The sequence below is a fragment of the Martes martes genome (genome assembly GCF_963455335.1).
Source record: "Martes martes genome assembly, chromosome: 3".
In the NCBI taxonomy this organism is placed as follows: Eukaryota; Metazoa; Chordata; class Mammalia; order Carnivora; family Mustelidae; genus Martes; species Martes martes.
Genome location: NC_137890.1, coordinates 189590621 through 189611312, shown reverse-complemented (window position 1 = coordinate 189611312; position 20692 = coordinate 189590621).

Here is a 20692-nt window from a genome sequence, read left to right as displayed (position 1 = left end):
GCATCATTTTACAAAATACCTTGTAATTAGGCCTCAAAATCGTCAAGGTAATAAACAAAGGAAGTCTGAGAAAACATTCAAGGAAAGAAGAGAAGATATGACTACTAAATGTACTGTGATATCTTGGAAGGAATTCTGGAAAAGAAGGTATAAACTATGGAAATCTAAATGAAGTATGTTTTTTAATTAAAAATATTGTATCAACATGTTTATTAATCATAAAAAATTGCAAAGTAATAAGTTAAGATATCAATAATATGGGAAACTGATTAGGGGGTTGAAGTAGTTTACAGCAAGTCTTCCCAAAATACACCCTTTGGCATGTGGACCATTTTGAGCTGAAGGTACATAAGACCCTGCAGGCTCAAGAGAAACTTTTGCCCCTCCCTTATCTACCTAGAAGAATGTAAATTGGGATCTTTCCTACACTTAGAGTTATTACCAGATATAAATTTTACCTGAGTATCCCATATATGGGTTCTGTATAGCAGGGCAAATATCTAATTACCAAATATCTGAACTTACTGCCTGTGAACTACCCTCCTCCCTTCTGAAGCCTCAGACCCCTATCCCTTTCCTTAGCTCAGGATGTATATATACCTCATTTTTACCTTTCTGTCTTTGAATCTCTCTTGTATCTGGGGGAAATTAAACTTGATTTTCTCCTATTAACCTGTCTCATGTCAATTTAATTCTTAGATCAACCAGAAGAAACTTTGAAGAATAAATTTGTTTTCTTCCCAAAAGAGTGCAAGGAAGCTCTGTACTATCTTCATATCATTTATGGGCAGAAAAAAAAAGACCCCAAAACCTCTAAAAATAGTTAAGAACAAATGTAATTCATCAATTAAAAGAACAAAAAAAAATCATAAAAATGTGAAAGATGATTTAGTAATAGAGTATATTGTAATAAAAGTCATAAAATAAAATAAAATGACTTAATTTGAAAAGATTATTTGAAAAATCTATAGCTAACATAAATATAATGCTAAATGAAGTATCCTTTTCGCCTCACATCAGAAAACAGGCAAAGATACCCACTTTCACATCTAAGATTCAATGTTTTACTGAAGTATTTGTATAGTATGGTAAGAAAAATAAAGATATGGATAAAAATTCAGAAACTTAACTCTTCTTATGAATGACATCATTTGTGAAATTCAAAAAAAATTAAAACAAATGAAAAAAACAACTAATTCTAATAAATGAATTTGGCAAGATGGTTGGATATAATATATATATAATTTATAGGATAAAAATAAAGTATATTATCATCATGACCATGGGGGAAAGCAATTATTTCCTAAGACGGAATAAGTGTTCTGGTAGATGGAATAATGGCCCCTCAAAGATATACATGCCCTAATCTCTGGAATGTGTTAATATGTTACTGTTATGCCCCAATAATGGGTCCGTGATTAAAGGAGCGAGACTGATACAAAGCAAAGGTCAAGCAAAGCTTTATTTCATGCCAAGTATCAAGAATCAGACCGAACATTTGGGAACGCACCTCTTACAAGAGAGGATGACCCTTCTCTGTTTCGCCAACTAGCTTTTATAGAGCAAAGGCCATGTGGTTGGGCCTGGCCACACACAGGTGGCCAATGAAACTGTAACACACAGAGAAAGCTGCACAGTGATGCTAGGTGGCCAACTGAATTACAATTTACCCTAGTAGACATTTGAACCAGCCTATCACCTTGTTCAGAATTGGCGCCCAAAAGGTGCCCAAAGGGCGGGGCCCATACTCCTTGGTAGCTGGGAGACGGTATGCGACCCCACTGATTGAATACCTCCAGCTGGCCTGACCCACCCTTGTATTTGGACATTGTTACCTGGGACTGGTTTCCGGGACTTGTTTTTAAGTGAGTTCCCCGCGGGCGGGGGGAGGGGGGGAGGGGGCAGAGTCAATTTAAGTTTTGCAACAAAATGGCAGTTCAACTGGGGTGGGGCTGCTCTAGCTGAATAGGCCCTTACAGTTACCTTATATGGAAAAAGGGATTTTGGAAATGTGATTAAGAATCTCAAAATGAGAAAATTATGCTGGATTATCTGGCTGGACCCAAAGTAATCACAAGGATGGTCTGAGCCAGAATGGATGTGACAAAGGAGAGGACAGAGTGATTCAAGGAAGGAACCATGCCTCATATAATGCCAGTAACCTCTAGAGGAAGCTGACAAAGTCAAGGGCATGGATGTCCCCCTAGAGCCTCTAGCAGGAAAACAAATCTGCCTCTAAATCAGTCCTTCTGACTTCCAAATATGCAAAATAATAAATTACTGTTCAGAGCATAAAAATACTCCTATAATTCAATAATAGAAAATATAAACAAACCAATAAAAAATGAATAGTATAAGAAGATGTATAATGGCCAACATGTGTGCATGATAATATTTTCAGTATTATTTAAGAACAATAGCCAAAAAAAACACAACTTTTAAACAGCAATGTGATACCTATCCTACAACCAAAAATTTCATACCAAGGTATGTGCTTTATAAATATATGTTCCTCAAAACCAGGTAAAAAATGTTCATAGCAGTCACATATTAGAAACTAGGCAAATTACATAATTACAATAAATAAAATATTACACAACATTAAAAAGAAGTGAAACATTAACACATACAACACACATGAATAAATCTCAAAAGAATTACATTGGGTGAAAGGAATCAGGCATAAACAGCACATAATTTAGGATTGTACTCTGATTAATTTAAGAACACAGGCAGAAGACTGATATGAGGAAGTGGAGATGCAACATGGGGGGTTAGGGGATAGGAGAAGAATAAATGAAACAAGATGGGATCGGGAGGGAGACAAACCATAAGTGACTCTTAATCTCACAAAACAAACTGAGGGTTGCTGGAAAGAGGGGGGTCGGGAGAGGGGTTGGGGTTATGGACATTGGGGAGGGTATGTGCTATGGTGAGTGCTGTGAAGTATGTAAACCAGGTGATTCACAGACCTGTACCCCTGGGGATAAAAATACATTATATGTTTATAAAAAATAAATAAATAAATAAATAATTTTTAAAAAAGAACACAGGCAGAAGTAATATAAATATGATATATTGTAATATATGATAAATGTGATATATTGTTGTGATATAAATGAGTAGTGTCTCACTTCTGGAATGTAGGCGATTGTGTAGGGGAGGAAAAATGGTTTTCCCTTTACCTTTCTAGGTTCTTGGTTGAGATCCCTCTATAATGAAAGGCAGATTAATAGGAGAAAAAGAAATATAAGTTTAATAACATGTATACCTTCTGTATACATACGAAATAGACTGAAAAACTGTTACTCCTCAAAATGGCCTAAGCCACCACCTTAAACTCCACCTTCTGCTAAAGACAAAAGCAGTTTAAAGGCAAGGTTAACCGTAATGGGAGGCCAGAAGGAAAAGCACAGTACAGAAAGGTAGGTTGTTATCATGCAGATTTAGTTGCTAGCCTTCTCCATAAAAGTTTCTAGACATTTAATCATCCTTCTCTTCCTGGTAAAAGGATACCCCTACAAAAGATTTCCCTTGCAAATGTAAGTCTCTTACCAAAATGTAAATTCTACTCAGTTTTTTGAGCTTTCCCCATGTTTGCAATTTCTTAAAAATAATCAGTCTAAAATAACCCTTATGCTAAAAAGCCATATTTTGGGGTGGCAAATTCTGCTCCCCTTCGGCTGTGAATAGACATAAGGATAAGAGGATTCTCTGTGTTTGATGGAAATGTCCTATATGTCACTGAAGAGTGAGTTTAATGAGTGTGGAGTCGTCAAAACTCACTCAAATGAACTTAAGGTCCATATATTTACCTTAATTATTTAAAAACAAAAAGTAGTACTAATTTGAAAAGTGTGTTTGGAATGGGTTAGAGAAGTGATGCTTTTTATTAGAAATCTTGTATTACTTTTATTTTTTAATATTTAATATTTTTAATTATATAAGAAGATTAAGACACATGTAAAAAGTATAGTATCAAAGTAAATTGAGAATGAATTTTGTAAATAGATGCGGTGAGCTTTTACATAGACCACTCTCAAAGGAATAATTGATTTTAAAATTTTATTTTTTCATCCTTTGGCTTTCTCAAGTCTCTGGCCTTTGCCCTGGACTTCCCTAGGCATCCATCTACTTAAAAGAAAATTAAAATTTATTACATATGGAATGAAAGGAGAAAGGCTCAAACAGTATTAATTTTTTTTTTTACATTCAAATTGGATTATTCACAAGACAATGGGTCTTTGTAAGTCAGGCTTTTCACTTGAGAAAGGATTTTCTAAAGTCTTTTATTCTTCTTTACTATATCAACAACTGTACTTCAGACAGCTCAAATACTGAAGTTCTTACAGTGGAGCGGGGTGTAGGATTCACCTGTATGAACTAAGCAAAAAGGACAGAAGAGTGGAAGCTAATTCAACTACAGCCTCAGCTTGAAAGTTTTGAGGGAAAAGAAGAGAGAAGTGACTACCTAGGTCCTAATTTCACTCTTTTTTGTTTTTGTTTGAAAAAATAGCAATGCCTTCAATGAGTAAAAGAGGGCAAAAAACAGCTCCACCGCTATCCATGCAGGACCTGAAGAGACCCATCCATTCACAACCAACAGCTACCTATGGTAGAGTCACAGCAATTGTGCCCCACAGTATGGTCAGGCAGAGGGAGAGGCTCTAAGGGTTAGCCGTCTGAACTGCTTCTCATTTCTTCAGTAATACAGAGAGATGGCGTATGTCTCTGAGAGTCAGAGGGGATCTCCAGCAAGGAACTGCAACAAAGCAAACAACACGTTCAACCTTAGTCTCTCGTTTTAAGCCCCACCAAGACATAATACCTAACCTAACTGCAGTTTCAGACTCTCCTAGGAGTGTAATTTTAAACCAATCAGTCTGGAAATTCTTGTTCAGTACCAGTGGGGTAATATGTTGATAAGACTCCCTGCTATTTCCCCTAAGGAAAGGTGACCTTACCTGAAACAATCCTTTCTTTTTTTGCTAATAACTTCCTTGTCCCACTCTTTGTTTCTACCTATAAAACCCTTCCATCTATTATACCTCCTTGGAGCCCTCCAATTTGTTGGATGAGCTGCTGCCTGGTTCATGAATCATTGAATGAAACAAATTAGATCTTTACATTTACTTAGTTGAATATTTGTTCTTTAACAGAACCAAGGTGACACCAAGTCAGCAGAAGGAAAACCTATCCAAATGACTGAAAACTGTTTATTCTAATTAGAGATGGTTTGCAAAAAAGACTAACTTAATTATTAAAGATATTTCATAACTTGTGTAATCCAATATGATTTTTTTTCCTGTAGACCAATGCATAATGAGAATATAAAAGGAAAGCCAAATGAACCATGAAAACTCTTGTTTTTAGTAACCATCTTCTTCACATCTGAGTTTTAATACAAGAAAAGTCTGCACTCACTATACCCCCATTTTTAACCTCACATTCCTTACATACCATTTATGATACATAACCACTTTGTTTCTACCCTTTTTTTTTTTTTAAGATTTTACTTATTTATTTGACAGAGAGAGATCACAAGTAGGCAGAGAGGCAGGCAGAGAGAGAGGGGGGAAGCAGGCTCCCTGCTGAGCAGAGAGCCCGATGCTAGGCTCGATCCCAGGACCCTGGGATCATGACCTGAGCTGAAGGCAGTGGCTTAAACCACTGAGCCACCCAGGTGCCCTGTCTCTACCCTTTTGTTTGTCTATATTCCTCTTTTTATTCCTTTCTTTGTAGTCTGACTTTTGATCATTTACCCCATCTAGAGTCTCCCAACACATTACTTAAGGGAGGAGAGGCTAAGTTCTTTTTTTTTTAATTGACAAAGTTCTTGAAAGGAACAATTTTAATATGATTTCATTTTCTCTTACTTACATGATCTGTGGATTATAATTTGAATAACTTTCAAGACAACAATTCATCTAAATTATTCTTCTCTCTTGGTAGTTGAGGGACAGGATAAAGGCTTGAACAACTAGAGAGACACAGGATAGGCAAGAAATAGAGCACAAACAACTAGAGAGACACAACGTAATTTTTCTATATTCTTTTTTTTTTTTTTAAGATTTTATATACTTGTTTGTTACAGAGAGAACACAAGCAGGAGGAGAAGCAGGCAGAGGGAGAAGTGGGGTCCTGGCCGAGCAAGGAGCCTATGAAGGACTAGATCAAAGGATGTTGGTTGGGATCATGACCTGACCTGAAGGTAGTTGCTTAACACACTGAGCCACCCCGGCATCCCACAATGTAATTTTTTTTTTTTTAATCTGAATACCAAATGTTTGGTTCCCAAAACATCACCAAAACAATCTGTTGATAAATAAGCTGTTGTTCTATGATGATAGTCTTAGGAGCATCCTCACAGAGAGCAAGGCCATGTCAAGAAATATATTGAGGGGTGCCTCCATTGTTCAGTTGGTTAAGGGTCTGACTCTTGATTTTGGCTCATGTCACAATCTAAGGGTCATGAGATCGAGCCCAAGTTCAACTCCACATGGACATGGAGCCTGGTTAAGACTCTCTTTTTCACTCTCCCTCTGCCTCTCTTCCCCTAAAAAATTAATTAATTAATTAATTAATTAATTAATATGTTGAAGTCTAACCTAAGGTGGTTTAAATAAACAGAGCTTGATCAGAATCAGATAGGAATCATTATGATAATTTATGATTAGGAGCAGAAAGAAATCAGCATTTTGAGATGAGGGAAATAGTCTCCTGTGTAAACAGTCATTCAAGAGGTTTATATTAAAGAGTAGATAGGCCTCATGAGGTTACTAGAATCAGCATTAAAATTATATTTGCAACTTTTATCTTCCTGGTCAAGAGTCTCCTAGCAGAGTAAAGTCATCTTGATGAAGACAGGGGACTAGCATATGAATATAGACAATAACGGAGGTGATATTGATTATCAAATGATGATGGTGATAGATGGTGAACCTTAGATGGGACACGATGATAATCAAATATTTAAATGGTAGCCATATAGAAGACATTATTGTTTAAGGCTCTCAAATAAGGACGTTGGATAAAGGAATGGAAATGAGAGGGTGGAGGATTTTAGTTGATAAAATAGGATATGCTTTAGAGTTATCTAAAATATGGTATTTCTCATGAGGTAAGAAGCTTCCAGAATTATTTAAAAGCATTCCATCCAACTACATATCATCTTAGCCTGCATCAAACAATCATAAATCTTTGTGGTTTTCAAAAGAAAATATGTGTTCCTTCCCTAAACTTATCCCTACCCCCAATTCCCTTCAGTATTCCTTTAAAGCAACATGTCAATCATGAATGACTACAGTTCTGTTCCCTTATCCTCATTCTTAGGTCCAGTGAATGGACAGCCTCTATGGCAAATTAGAAAGAAAACATGGCAAGGGGTGCCTGGGTGGCTCAGTCATTAAGCTTCTGCTTTCCGCTCAAGACATGATCCCAGGGTCCTGGCATCCGGCTGCACTGGGCTCCCCGCTCAGCAGGAAGCCTGCTTCTCCCTCTCCCACTCCCCTGCTTGTGTTAATCTCTGACTGTGTCATTGTCAAATAAATAAATAAAATCTTTACAATTAAAGAATAAAAGAAAAGGAAACATGGAAGAACAACCCAATACTTCTGCAAATTTCTGACCAGAAGTGGTCAAAGGTACCGGCAGGAAATCCATTTGGCAAAGCAATTCACTGAAGAACCTTAGATCAGGGAGTGTGAGGAATGGGGAGTGTTGAAGATGAGAGGACGCATCTTCTCCCACAGGGAAAGCAATGAATGTTTTTTAAATACCACAAACTTCCTCCATGACCAAATCTAGAATTTGTGTATTGGATAAAATGAGAAAATGTCGAATAAACCTTCCACCATTAATGTTCTATTATGTTCATGGAGCCCCAATTTCCTCATTTATAAAACGGTAAAAATATTGTCATGCTATTTCTGATTTCCATCAATCAAATGAGATACATCTTGTAAATATAGTTATTGGCACTAGATTTCCTAAATTCCTAAAATTTCTTTATTTCCTAGAAAAACATTGCTAAAATGTAGGTTTATTATACTCTTACATAAATATGAAAAAGAAGTAGCATTTTGTTTTGAAATTTATAGTTACAATATTACCACACATTTACTGTTTTTAATATATCTTATCCTTTCAAAATATAAGAAGATAAAATATATATCATAATGCAAAACTTTTATGAGCTTGTTAAAATGATCTATACATCTATTACAAAGTCTAATAAATTGTCATAAGTATCCTATTTTATGAGTTATTCCTTACAATTTGTATCTGAAGTGAGTCAGTACTATCACCTGTATTAAATATGAATAAATACAAATATAAGGAGGTTAAATGGCTGAAATCATATGTCATGTCAAAGATCAAATCAGAGATTTGTACTGCTGTGGTTTTATTTTTTTTTTTAAGATTTTATTTATTTATTTGACAGAGAGAGATCTCAAGTAGGCAGAGAGGCAAGCAGAGAGAGGGAGAGGGGGAAGCAGGCTCTCTGCTGAGCAGAGAGCCCAATGCTGGGCTCGATCCCAGGACTCTGGGATCATGACCCGAGCCAAAGGCAGAGGCTTTAACCCACTGAGCCACCCATGCACCCCGGCTGTGTTTTTATTTCAAAGTCAATAAAAATTTAATTTATGTAGACAATCTTCACCAACTTGACTTAAAAATAAATGAAATATTTAGTTATGAAAATATTCTGACAAGAATGACCAAATTTCAATAAACTTTAGCTCTTCCACTCTCTCCAGCTCCAAGCAGGAACATGTTTTTCCCTCAACTGCTCTATAGGTTTTATTCATGTGTGTGTAATCCCCATAAAACAGTCTGTCATTTATAACAATCAGTCCATAATGTTTTTTATCCTCCTCTGACTGTCATATGCTAATAATTCTTGTTGATAAATCTCTTTGAAGACATTGTTACTGAACTTTCAAAGGCTATCATCATGAAAAATGCAAAGTACGTGTAAGAATTGCAATCCAGATGTTCATGGAGCCATGAGGGTGACAGTAAAGAACTCTGCTCTATAAAAAGCAGCCAGAATAATCACTCCCATAACTACGCACACACTTTGTCACCAGGCATCAAAGTTGCTCTGCTTAATATCAGCATCTCATAAAGTATCATGCTTCCAGACCTTCATTTCTTAGAAGTAAGAGATTGCCTGGAGAACCAATACCGAACTGTCCAACATGATTGACTTATCTGCCCTTTGGTTCTGTTCTGTTTATCTCAAGAATAGACAGTGTTGTTGAAATCATACTTGACATGTAATCAAACTGTGTGTGAGTGTGCAAGTCGTGTCTATGTTCCTGTGTGTGTATGTGGCTATATGCATGTGTGCATGTGCTTTTGTGTGGTGATGGGGCCAGTTTTAATGTTTTAATTTTGTTTTCCTCACCATGAAAGCAGTAGTTTAAATCACTGGACCCAGTTCTGAAACATTTCTCTTTCTTCTTGTTTTATTTTTGTATATTTGGGGCATATTTAGATTTTTTTTTAGGGTACCAGTTTCCTCATTCCTCAAATTTGTTTCAATCACTATTAAAATGAAGGCTTCTGGGTGTCCCCCTACATTGCCCTATTACAGTGACAAAAACTTTAAGAGTAGATTGTAGCAAAAGAAAAAGAGATGTGTTTTCATCCCATCTTCAACAATCACTAGAACAAATGAACATTTCCCAAGATTATATACTGAAATGATGGCTGTATAGTATCTATCTTTCCTTTAATGTCTCATCTAAGTAATCATTACCCTTCTTCATGTTTCACAAAATATGACATCATAAAGGCTTCTTTAGTTTTGATAAAATTTACATTAATGACATTACCTGTAGGTCATTCAATGTACTTATCTAAAGCAGACATTTATTTTTTAATTTTTTAATAGATCTTTTAAAAAATATTTTATTTATTTATTTAAGAAAGAGAGCATGAGAGAGAGAGCACAAGCAACGGGGAGAGGGAGAGGGAGAAGCGGACTCCCTGCTGAGTGGGGAGCCTGGCATGGGACTGGATCCCAGGATCCTGGGCTCACGACTGGAAGTGAAGGCAGAATCTTAATGGACTGAGCCACCCAGGCACCCCTAAAATAGACATTTAGAGCAGTTTTAAGTTCACAATAAAATTGAGCAGAAAGTTAAAGAGAATTTGCATATACCTCCTGCTCTGCCTCCCCAGGCACAGTCTCCTTCACATTCCTCACCAGAGCAGTACATTTGTTACAATCAGTGAACTTATACCAATGCATCTTTGCCACCCAAAGTCCTCTGTTTACATTGGTGTACATTCTATGAGTTTGACAAATGTATGATGACATGTGTCCACCATTACAGTACGATATAGAACAGTTACACTAACCTAAATACCATCCGTGTCCCACCTACTCATGCTTTCCTCACCGCAAACCTCCGGCAACCACTGATCCTTTTACTGTCTCCATAGTCTTGCTTTTACCAGGATATCAGAGTTGGACTCATACAGTATGCCTTTTCATATTGGCTTCTTTCACTAGGTAATATGCATTTAAGTTTCCTTCATACCCTTTTTGGCTTGATAGTTTATTTCTTCTTAACACTGAATCATATCCCATCATCTTTATATACCACAGTTTACTTATCCACTCACCTATCAAAGGACTTCTTGGTTCCAAGTTTTAGAAATTATAAACAAAGTTGCTATAAACATCCTTGTGCAGTGCTTTTGGGTTTTGTTTGTTTGTTTGTTTTGTTTTGTTTTTGGCTTTCATTATTGTAATAAGAAGAGATAACATGAGATCTACCCTCTTAACGAAGTTTTAAGTATACAATACACTACAGTTAACAACAGACACAATGGCGTACAGCAGATCTGCAGAACTTATTCATATTGTACAATTGGAACTTTATGCCAGATGCACAGCAAGTCCCATTTACTTCTCCCACCAACCCTTGTTAACACCAATGTACTTTCTGAGTGAGACAATTTTAGATACTTCATCTAAGTGGAATCATGTAGTATTTGTCCTGAGATTGGCTTATTTCATGTTGCATAGTATTTCCAAGGTCCATCCACATTGTCACATATGGCAGGACTTCCTTCTTTTTTATGGATAAATAAAGTCTCATTGTATCCAATGACAAACATTTAGGTTGTGTCCACATTTCAACTATTGTGAATACTGCTTTAATGAACACAGGAATGCATGTCTCTTTGAGAGCCTGATTTTAATTCTTTTGGATAAATATTATGAGGCAAAATTGCTGAATCATATAGTAATTCTAATTGTAACATTTTGAGGGACTTCAATGCTATGTTTGTAGGTTCGGAGTGAATATAAGTTTTCTACTGACTTTGGTAGATACCAAGGAGCATGCTTGTAGGGTGATATGGTAAAATTTTATTTAGTTTGTTAAAAAAAAAAAAAGCCAAACTATCTTCTAAGTGAATGTATCATTTTGCAATCCCACCAGCCATGAATGAGAGTTGCTGTTTATCCACATCTTCAGTAGCATTTGGAGTTGCCAATGTTTGGAGTTGTTACCATTTTTTAAAAAAGATTTTACTTATTTATTTGACAGAGGGAGACACAATGGAAGAGGGAACACAAGCAGGGGGAGGGGAGAAGGAGAAACAGGCTTCCTGCTGAGCAGGGAGATGATGCAGGGCTGGATCCTAGGACCCTGGCATCATGACCTGAGCTGAAGGCAGTCGCTTAATGACTGAGCCATCCAGGTGCTCTGAGCTATTACCATTTTAAAAGGTGTGTAGTGGTACCTGTTTCGACTTGCAATTCCCTAATGGTATGTAATGTTGAGCATATTTTCATGTTTATTTACCCTCTTTATATCTTCCTTGGTGAGGTGTCTGTTCAGATCCTTTATTCAGTTCTTCTCATAAGCAATCACACAACAAAGATCAGCCAACAGTTCTTATTAATAGAAAAGTTGTTTCTCTAGAGTTTCTGGCTAGTTTTATCTTAACCACTTTATGACAATTATATTTTTAGAATAAGAAAAAGACCACTTATTTTTATTTATTTATTTTGATTGTGTTATGTCAGTCACCATACAATACAACATTAGTTTTTGATGTAGTGTTCCTAGATTCATTGTATACACATAACACCCAGTGCTCCATGCAATACATGCCCTCTGTAATACCCACCACCAGGTTCACCCATCCTCCCACTCCCTTCCCCTCGAAAATGCTCAGTTTCTTGAAATCCACAGTCTCTCATGGTTCATCTCCCCTTCTGATTTCCCCCCCTTCACTTTTCCTTTCCTTCTCCTAATGTCCTCCATGCTATTCCTTATGTTCCACAAGTGAAACCATATGATAATTGAATTTCTGTGCTTGACTTATTTCACTCAGCATAATCTCCTCTAGTCCCATTCATGTTGATGCAAAAGTTGGGCATTCATCCTTACTAGTGGAATTATGGACCATATGGATATGGACCACCATATCCATTCATCTGCTGAAGGGCATCTCAGCTCTTTCCACAGTTTGGCTTTTGTAGACACTGCTGCTATTAACATTGGGGTATATATGTACCTTCTTTTTGCTACATCTGTATCTTTGGGGTAAATACACAGTAGTGCAATTACCAGGTCATAAGTTGCTCTATTTTTAATTTTTTCAGGAATCTACACACTGTATTCTGAAGTGGCTGCACCAACTTGCATTCCCACCAACAGTGTAAGAGGGTTCCCCTTTCTCCACATCCTCTCCAACATTCGTTGCTTCTTGCCTTGTAAAATTTTTGCCATTCTAACTGGTGTAAGGTGGTATCTCAATGTGGTTTTGATTTATATTTCCCTGATGGCTAATGAAGATGAACATTTTTTCATGTGTCTGCTAGCCATTTGCATGTCTTCTTTGCAGAAGTGTCTGTTCATGTCTTCTGCCCACTTTTTTATTTGATTATCTGTTTTTTGGGTGTTGAGTTTGAGAAGTTCTTTATAGATCTCGGATGTCAGCCCTTTGTCTGTAGTGTCATTTGTGAATATCCTCTCCCATTCTGGGGGTTGCCTTTTTGTTTTGTTGACTGTTTCCTTTGCTGTGCAGAAGCTTTTGATCTTGATGAAGTCCCAAAAGTTCATTTTTGCTTTTGTTTCCTTTGCCTTTGGAGACATGTCTTGAAAGAAGTTGCTATGACCGATGTCAAAGAGGTTACTTCCTATGTTCTCCTCTAGGATTTTGATGTATTCCTGTCTCACATTGAGGTATTTCATCCATTTTGAGTTTATCTTTTTCTTTGGTATAAGAGAATGGTCAAGTTTCATTCTTCTGTATGCAGCTGTCCAATTTTCCCAGCACCATTTATTAAAGAGACTGTCTTTTTTCCACTGGTTATTTTTTTCCTGCGTGGTCAAAGATTATTTGACCTTAGAGTTGAGGGTACATATTTGGGCTCTCTACTCTGTTCCATTGGTTTATGTTCTGTTTTTGTGCCAGTACCCTGCTGTCTCAGTGATCACAGCTTTGTAATAAAGCTTGAAATCAGGCAACATGATGCCCCCAGCTTTGTTTTTCAACATTTCTTTGGTGATTTGGGGTCTTTTCTAGTTCCATATACATTTTAGGATTGTTAGTTCCAGCACTTTGAAAAATACCAATGGTATTTTGATCAGAATGGTGTTGAAAGTATGGATTGCTCTGGGCAGCATAGACATTTTAACAATGTTTATTTTTCTGATGCATGAGCATGGACTGTTTTCCCATCTTTTTGTGTCTTCTTCAATTTATTTCATGAGGGCTCTATAGTTCCTTGAGTATAAATCCTTTACCTCTTTTGTTAGGTTTGTTCCAAGGTATCTTATGGTTTTTGGTACTATTGTAAATTGAATCAATTCGCTAATTTCCCTTTCTACAGTTTCATTGTGGGTGTGTAAGAAAGCAATTGATTTCTGTGCATTGATTTTGTATCCTGCCACATTACTGAATTGCTGTATGAGTTTGAGTAATTTGGGGGTGGAGATTTTTGGTTTCCAGATTAAGTATCATGTCATCTGCCAAGAGAGAGCTTGACTTCTTCTTTACCAATTTGAATACATTTTATTTCTTTTTGTTGTCTGATTGCTGTTGCTAGGACTTCTATTATTATGTTGAACAATAAGTGGCAAGAGTGGGCATATTTGTCATATTTCTGATCTCAATTGGTAGGCTCTCAGCTTTTCCCCATTGAGGATGATATTCACTGTAGCTATGGGGAAGAGATTCCTATTGACAGAGGGGTGAACATCAGAATAATGTCAGAGTTGTCCACAGAAACCTGTCAAGCCAGAAAGGGCTGGCAAGACATATTCAGGGCACTAAATGAGAAGAACATGCAGCCAAGAATACTTTATCCAGCAAGGCTGACATTCAGAATAGATGGAGAGATAAAGAACTTCCAAGACTGGCAAAGAGTAAAACATTATGTGACCATCAAGCTGGCTCTACAATAAATATTAAGGGGGGGGTTCTATAAAAGAAGAAAGACCCCAAGAGTGATGTAGAACAGAAATTTATAGAGACAATCTATAGAAACAAGGTCCTCACAGGCAACATGATGACAATAAAAACATATCTTTCAATCATCATTCCCAACATGAATGGCCTCAATGTTCCCATAAAATGGCACAGGGTTGCAGATTGGATAATAAGAGAGGACCCATCAATATGCTGTCTACAAGATATGCATTTTGTTTGTTTGTTTGTTTTTAAGATTTTTTATTTATTTATTTGACAGACGAAGATCACAAGTAGGCAGAGAGGCAGGCAGAGAGAGAGGAAGAAGCAGGCTATCTGCTGAGCAGAGAGTCAGATGCGGGGCTTGATCCCAGGATCCGGGGATCATAACCCAAGCCGAAGGCAGAGGCCTTAACCCACTGAGTCACTCAGGCGCCCCTACAAGACATGCATTTTGAACCTAAAGATACAACCAAACTGGAAATGAAGGGGTGGAGAACCATCTTTCATGCCGACAGACCTCAAAAGAAAGCTGAGATAGTGATTCTCATATCAGATGAATTAGATTTTAAGCTAAAGACTGTAGTCATAGATACTGAATGACACTACATCATTCTTAAAGGGTCTATCTAACAAGAAGATCTAACAATTGCACATATTTATGTCCCCAGCATGGGAGAAGCCAACTACATAAGACAACTGTTAATCAAAATAAAGAGACATATTAATAAGAACATGATGATTGTACAGGATCTTAACATGCCACTCTCAGCAATGGACAGATCATCTAAGCAGAAAATCAAGAAAGAAACAAGAGCTTTTAATGACACTTTGGACCAGATGAACCTCACAGATATATGTAGAACACTCCACCCTAAAACAACAGAATACTCATTCTTCTCAAGTGCACATGTAACTTTCTCCAGAATAGACCACCTATTGGGTTACAAATCAGGCCTGAATCGATGAGATTATTCCCTGCATTTTCTTAGACCACAATGCTTTGAGACCACAACTCAATCACAAGAAAAAGTCTGGAAAAAATTCAAACACTTGGAAGCTAAAGACCATCCTCTCAAGAATGTTTGGATCAGTGAGGAAATCAAAAAAGAACTTAAACAATTCATGGAAACCAATGAGAATGAACCTATGGGATGCAGCAAAGGTGGTCCTAAGGTTGAATACATAGCTGTCTAAGGCTTACTCAAAAAACAGAAAAATCCCAAATATACAAACTATCTTTACAACTTAAAGAACTGGAGAAAATCAACAATGAATTGAGCCTACCCCACACATGAGAAGGGAAATAATTAATATTAAAGCATAGATCAATGAATTAGAAACCAGAGAAACAGTAGTACACATTAACGAAACTAGAAGGTGGTTCTTGAAAGAATTAATAAGATCAATAAACCACTGGACAGACTAATCCAAAAGAAAAGAGAAAGAACCCAAATTAATAAAATTATGAATGAAAGGGGAGAGGTCACTACCAACACCAAAGAAATAAAACACAATCATCAGAAAATATTATCAACAGCTATATGCCAATAAGTTAAGCAACCTAGAAGACATGGGTCCATCCCTGGAAACTATAAAGTTCCAAGACTGAAACAGGAAGAAATTGACAACCTGAACAGACCAATAACTAGTAACAAGATTGAAACAGTGATCAAAAACCTCCCAAAAAACAAGAGCCTAGGACCTGATGGATTCCCCGGGGAATTCTACCAAACATTCAAAGAAGAAATAATACCTATTCTCCTGAAGCTGTTTCAAAAAATAAAAACAGAAGGAAAACTCCCAGCCTCTTTCTACAAAGCCAGCGTTATCTTGATCCCCAAACTAGGCAAGGACCCCATCAAAAAGGAGAATTTCAGACCAATATCCCTGATGAATATGGATGCCAAGATTCTCGACAAGATTATAGCTAATAGGATCCAACAGTACATTAAAAAAATTTTTCTATCATGATCAGATAGGGATTTATCCCTGGGATGTAAGCATTGTTCAGCATATGCAAATCAATGTGATAAAACAAATGAATAAGAGAAGAGAGAACAACCTCATGGTCCTCTGAATTGATGCAGTAAAAGCATTTGACAAAATACAGCATCCTTTACTGATTAAAACTCTTCAAAGTATAGGGATAGAGGGAATATTCCTCAACTTCATAAAATCCACCTATGAAAAAGGCCATTTAAAGAATAACTTGCTGCCATCTCTTGCATGTTATGAAAGAGCAATAAACTTCGAAGTACTGAAGATGGTAATTTATGAGGAGTCAATTGATCTGGAGTGATAAATGTGAGTAGACTATTGCCTCCTTCAGATAATGTTCTTCAAGGAAAATGTGAAACAAAAAATGAGCTGAATCACTTTATTTTATAGATAAAATGAATATTGAGTTCCTGAGACAACATAAAAAATAAAAGAAAATAGATTTGAAAAAAATATATATACACATTATATATACACAATGACACAATGTATTATATATATACATACACACACACACACATATGAATGATATGGGGGATCAAAAGAGGAAAGAAGAGAAAGGGAGAAAACAAAATTACAAGGAAGACGGAGTCAGTGGAATTTTAACTATGCTGTGTAACAACCAGTTTTATCTAATAATGAAATACAAACTTTTTTGGTAATATATTAGTTTTATTAATGCCATTTCAATAAATGTCTAATAAGAACAATAATTCTTGGGGTTCTATTTTAAGCTAATAAAAAGAACTGAGGTGGTGCAATGTGAAGTGGGCCCAAAAGAGAAAATGGTGGACACAGAAACTGAAAGTAGGTGATGGTGAGGAAAGAGGCAGAGGTACACGTGGTAACAGAACAGAAGTACCTTTGAATAAAAAGGAAAATTCTGGCTGATTGAGTAAAACTCCCTTAGAATTGGAAGGAATATTTTGTGAGACTTAACAAAGTTATAATATGGTAACATGAGGCATATTTTTGGATAATAAAAATTATTCAAAGAGTGGAAGATTTGCTTCGTGTGGTTTGAAAGTATCAACTACACCCTCAAATGTTCTACAGAATATTTCCAGCTATTATTAAATATTCATAAATTCAGCTTCAGTATTTTACATATTTACTCTCTTGACTTTTGTTTTCTATTTTAACTGGTATTTTTACTAGCCCACATGTGAACAAAAATATAAATTTATAATTTATATTTTTATAATTATGTATTTATAAATGTACATGATGGCTCAAAATATATTGAAATCCAATTTCTCCTTGCAAGTTTCTTTTTTGCAAAATTGTAATAAGAGAGTTTGGGCTACTTTTTTCTTCTACTATGCCTATATGTGATTTTTTTCTTTATTTGAAATATGACTGGTAGCACAAACACATCTACTGAAATCAAAATCCTTTTAACTTTAATGTTTTATCTTCCTACTTTTTATTTTTAATTTTTCTTATTCATATATGTATTTCTATAGATGCTGAAATTTCATGTTGAGAAGAATATTGGTTTCCATGCTAGGTCTTAGTGGGTGATTATATTTAAACCCTTTCTTCAAAACATTAGAAAAAAGACATCAAGCAAAAATCACCTCTTGAAAGAAACAGTCACTTAAATGAGTACTAATAAAATGACACAAGTGACTCTCTTAATTAAAATCTCTAAGGGGCTAAATAAGGTAGTCAAGAAAAAGAAAACTACTTATAAAAATATTTTCCATAATGGAAAGAAATTTGGTACATGGTTACCTTGTCCCTGAAGTACTATTAAAAATGTAGAAAGGAGATAAAATTCACATCTCCCTCCACATTCCACAAGGGATATTTTGAGAACACAGAAGACTTTTATGTATAGTGTTTATTTTTCTTCATAAACCTCGAATCATACTTGATTACTCCCTGATCACATTCAATCAGTCATCATGGCGCCTTGATTCAGCTAGTGAAACATCTATCTCTCATTCCCCAGCCAGTTCCTACTTCTTTTCCTCCATTTGAATTTCTTAGTATATTTTATCACAGTTGTAATAATAACTTCTTTACTAATCTCCAAATCCCTTGTATTGCCAAATTCTAATCTTTCATATAATGAAAAAAAAGCGACAGATTCCAAATACAATACTGGCATCTCATAATCCACAAACAGATTCAGTTGTTTCCAAAGATCAACCATTAAATAACCCAATTCTTTGCATTCTATTCCTAGGCAATAATACATCATCACTACCACCACTATCATCATCATCATCATTAAATATTCTGCAAGTCCACATTCTTAACTCCTGAATCACTTTCCAACCATGAGGCTTTAAATCCTCCCTCCATTTACTCATTATAAAACATAGTTTTCTACACTATTTTAGGTTTCAGTCTCTGTGTTGAGTCCTGCAACTGCAATGACACACAAAACACCAACTCTGTCACTGTCGTCATGACAAAGGCATATATATAAAGAGAAATATAACAACATAGTTGGTGATGGAGGAATATAGACACCGAAAGATCTGATCTTGAAAAGTGCTGTGATGGTTCTGAAACAAAACCATGACAAGAGAAGTACAACAAAAAAGGACACTGATCAAGTGCCCAGGAAATGTGTAGAATCTGAGCTCTGTCAAGCTTGGTGATCCCAAATCGCCTGCATCTGGGGCTTGACCAGTGAATTTTCCACTTTTTATAATGGGTATCTGCACCATTTGTACCAGAGCCTTCAACTATAAGCCAGCCAATGACCATGAGAAGAACAGTAACTTCTAGTCCACAGTTGATGATGCCCTCCCTGATTCATCACTGTCTACTTATTAATTTGGTAGAATATAACACTGTCACTCAAAATTAAAAAAAAAAAAACAAATAAATATCTAAAGGACTCCCATACACTCAACTCAGTAGTGCTTAAAACTCCGATAGTTAGAATACAGTTTAAAACAAAGCGGGGTGCCTGGGTGGCTCAGTCAGTTAAGCTTCTGCTTTCAGCCCAGGTCATGATCCTGTGGTCCTGGGATCCAGACCCTTGTCTGGCACCCTACTCAGCAGGGAGTCTGCTTCTTCCTCTGACCCTCCCCCCTGCTTGGGCTCTTGTACATTCTCTCTCTTCCTCTCAAATGAATAAAAAAAAAAAAAAAAAAAAAAAAGTTTAAGCAAAATAAAATAAAACCTTCAAAGCTGGGACAAACAGCTGAACAATGCATTCACAAAAAAAACCAACACATTTTCACCCAATTTTCAGAAACATACTGTGTCATGGGCATCCTCTAAATTCATTTCTGAAGATATTTACCTAAAAAATAATTAGTATTTAATGTCTACAGGTCTGAGGTGAATGAGTTTAATAAGATAATGACATTATTATAAATAAGAATTATATAATTATATAGAATGAAACATTTTAGAAGTGTCTCCCAGGATTGTGCCAAGGTTACATGCATAAATTTGTTTCATCAAATAATAATATATGGACCATTTGTTTTTACTACATAGAAATTTGAATAACGTGGACATTTTTTTCTTTAAATAAATACATAGTCAAGGTCTATGACTACATTTTGAAGCTATGGTTTCAGATATGAAATGTTAAAAAACACATGAAAATCAAATCATTTACCCAGTTGTTTATTCACTCAACAATCACAAGGATTGGAAGTTGAACCTGATTATTAGCTTATCACATTCAGTTTTTTCTGAAAAAAATGGTACCCATGAAGTCATATAAAAAATAAAGTTTCCAGCCCCTTCTATTATAAAGTTTGGAGGACACAAATCACTTTGGAGCAAATTTTTACTATTATGGGACAAAATCCTTTTAATGCATTTCTTTTTTTAAGCCAGGAGCCCAATGTCATTAGACCAGTGGCTTGATAAAGAGTCCTAACTGACTAAAGATGAGAGTCAGTAATTCTAGTAGAGGTGAGTAAATCTGCATAAGAGTTAAAGAGCTCCTTTTTAGGGAAATGGGCCAGCTTTTGAAATTTGCTTCAGATACACTCACTGTTAATAGAAATTTACTGATGGATCAGTAATGGAATAAAGAATCACTAACAGGAAAGCACATGACCAACAAAAGGTAAGTCATCATGAGGGGAGATGGGAGTTAAGTCATGGTCCAGGGTTTTGTCAATGAAGATTAATACTACTATGGCAGGTGGCTCAAGCTTGGAGCCTCCCCAATCCCAGCTACCTTAGAAAAAAATTGGCTATTAAGAATAGTCTGAGCATATGAGCATAAACCACAAGAATACAAAATACTAAAAATACAAAA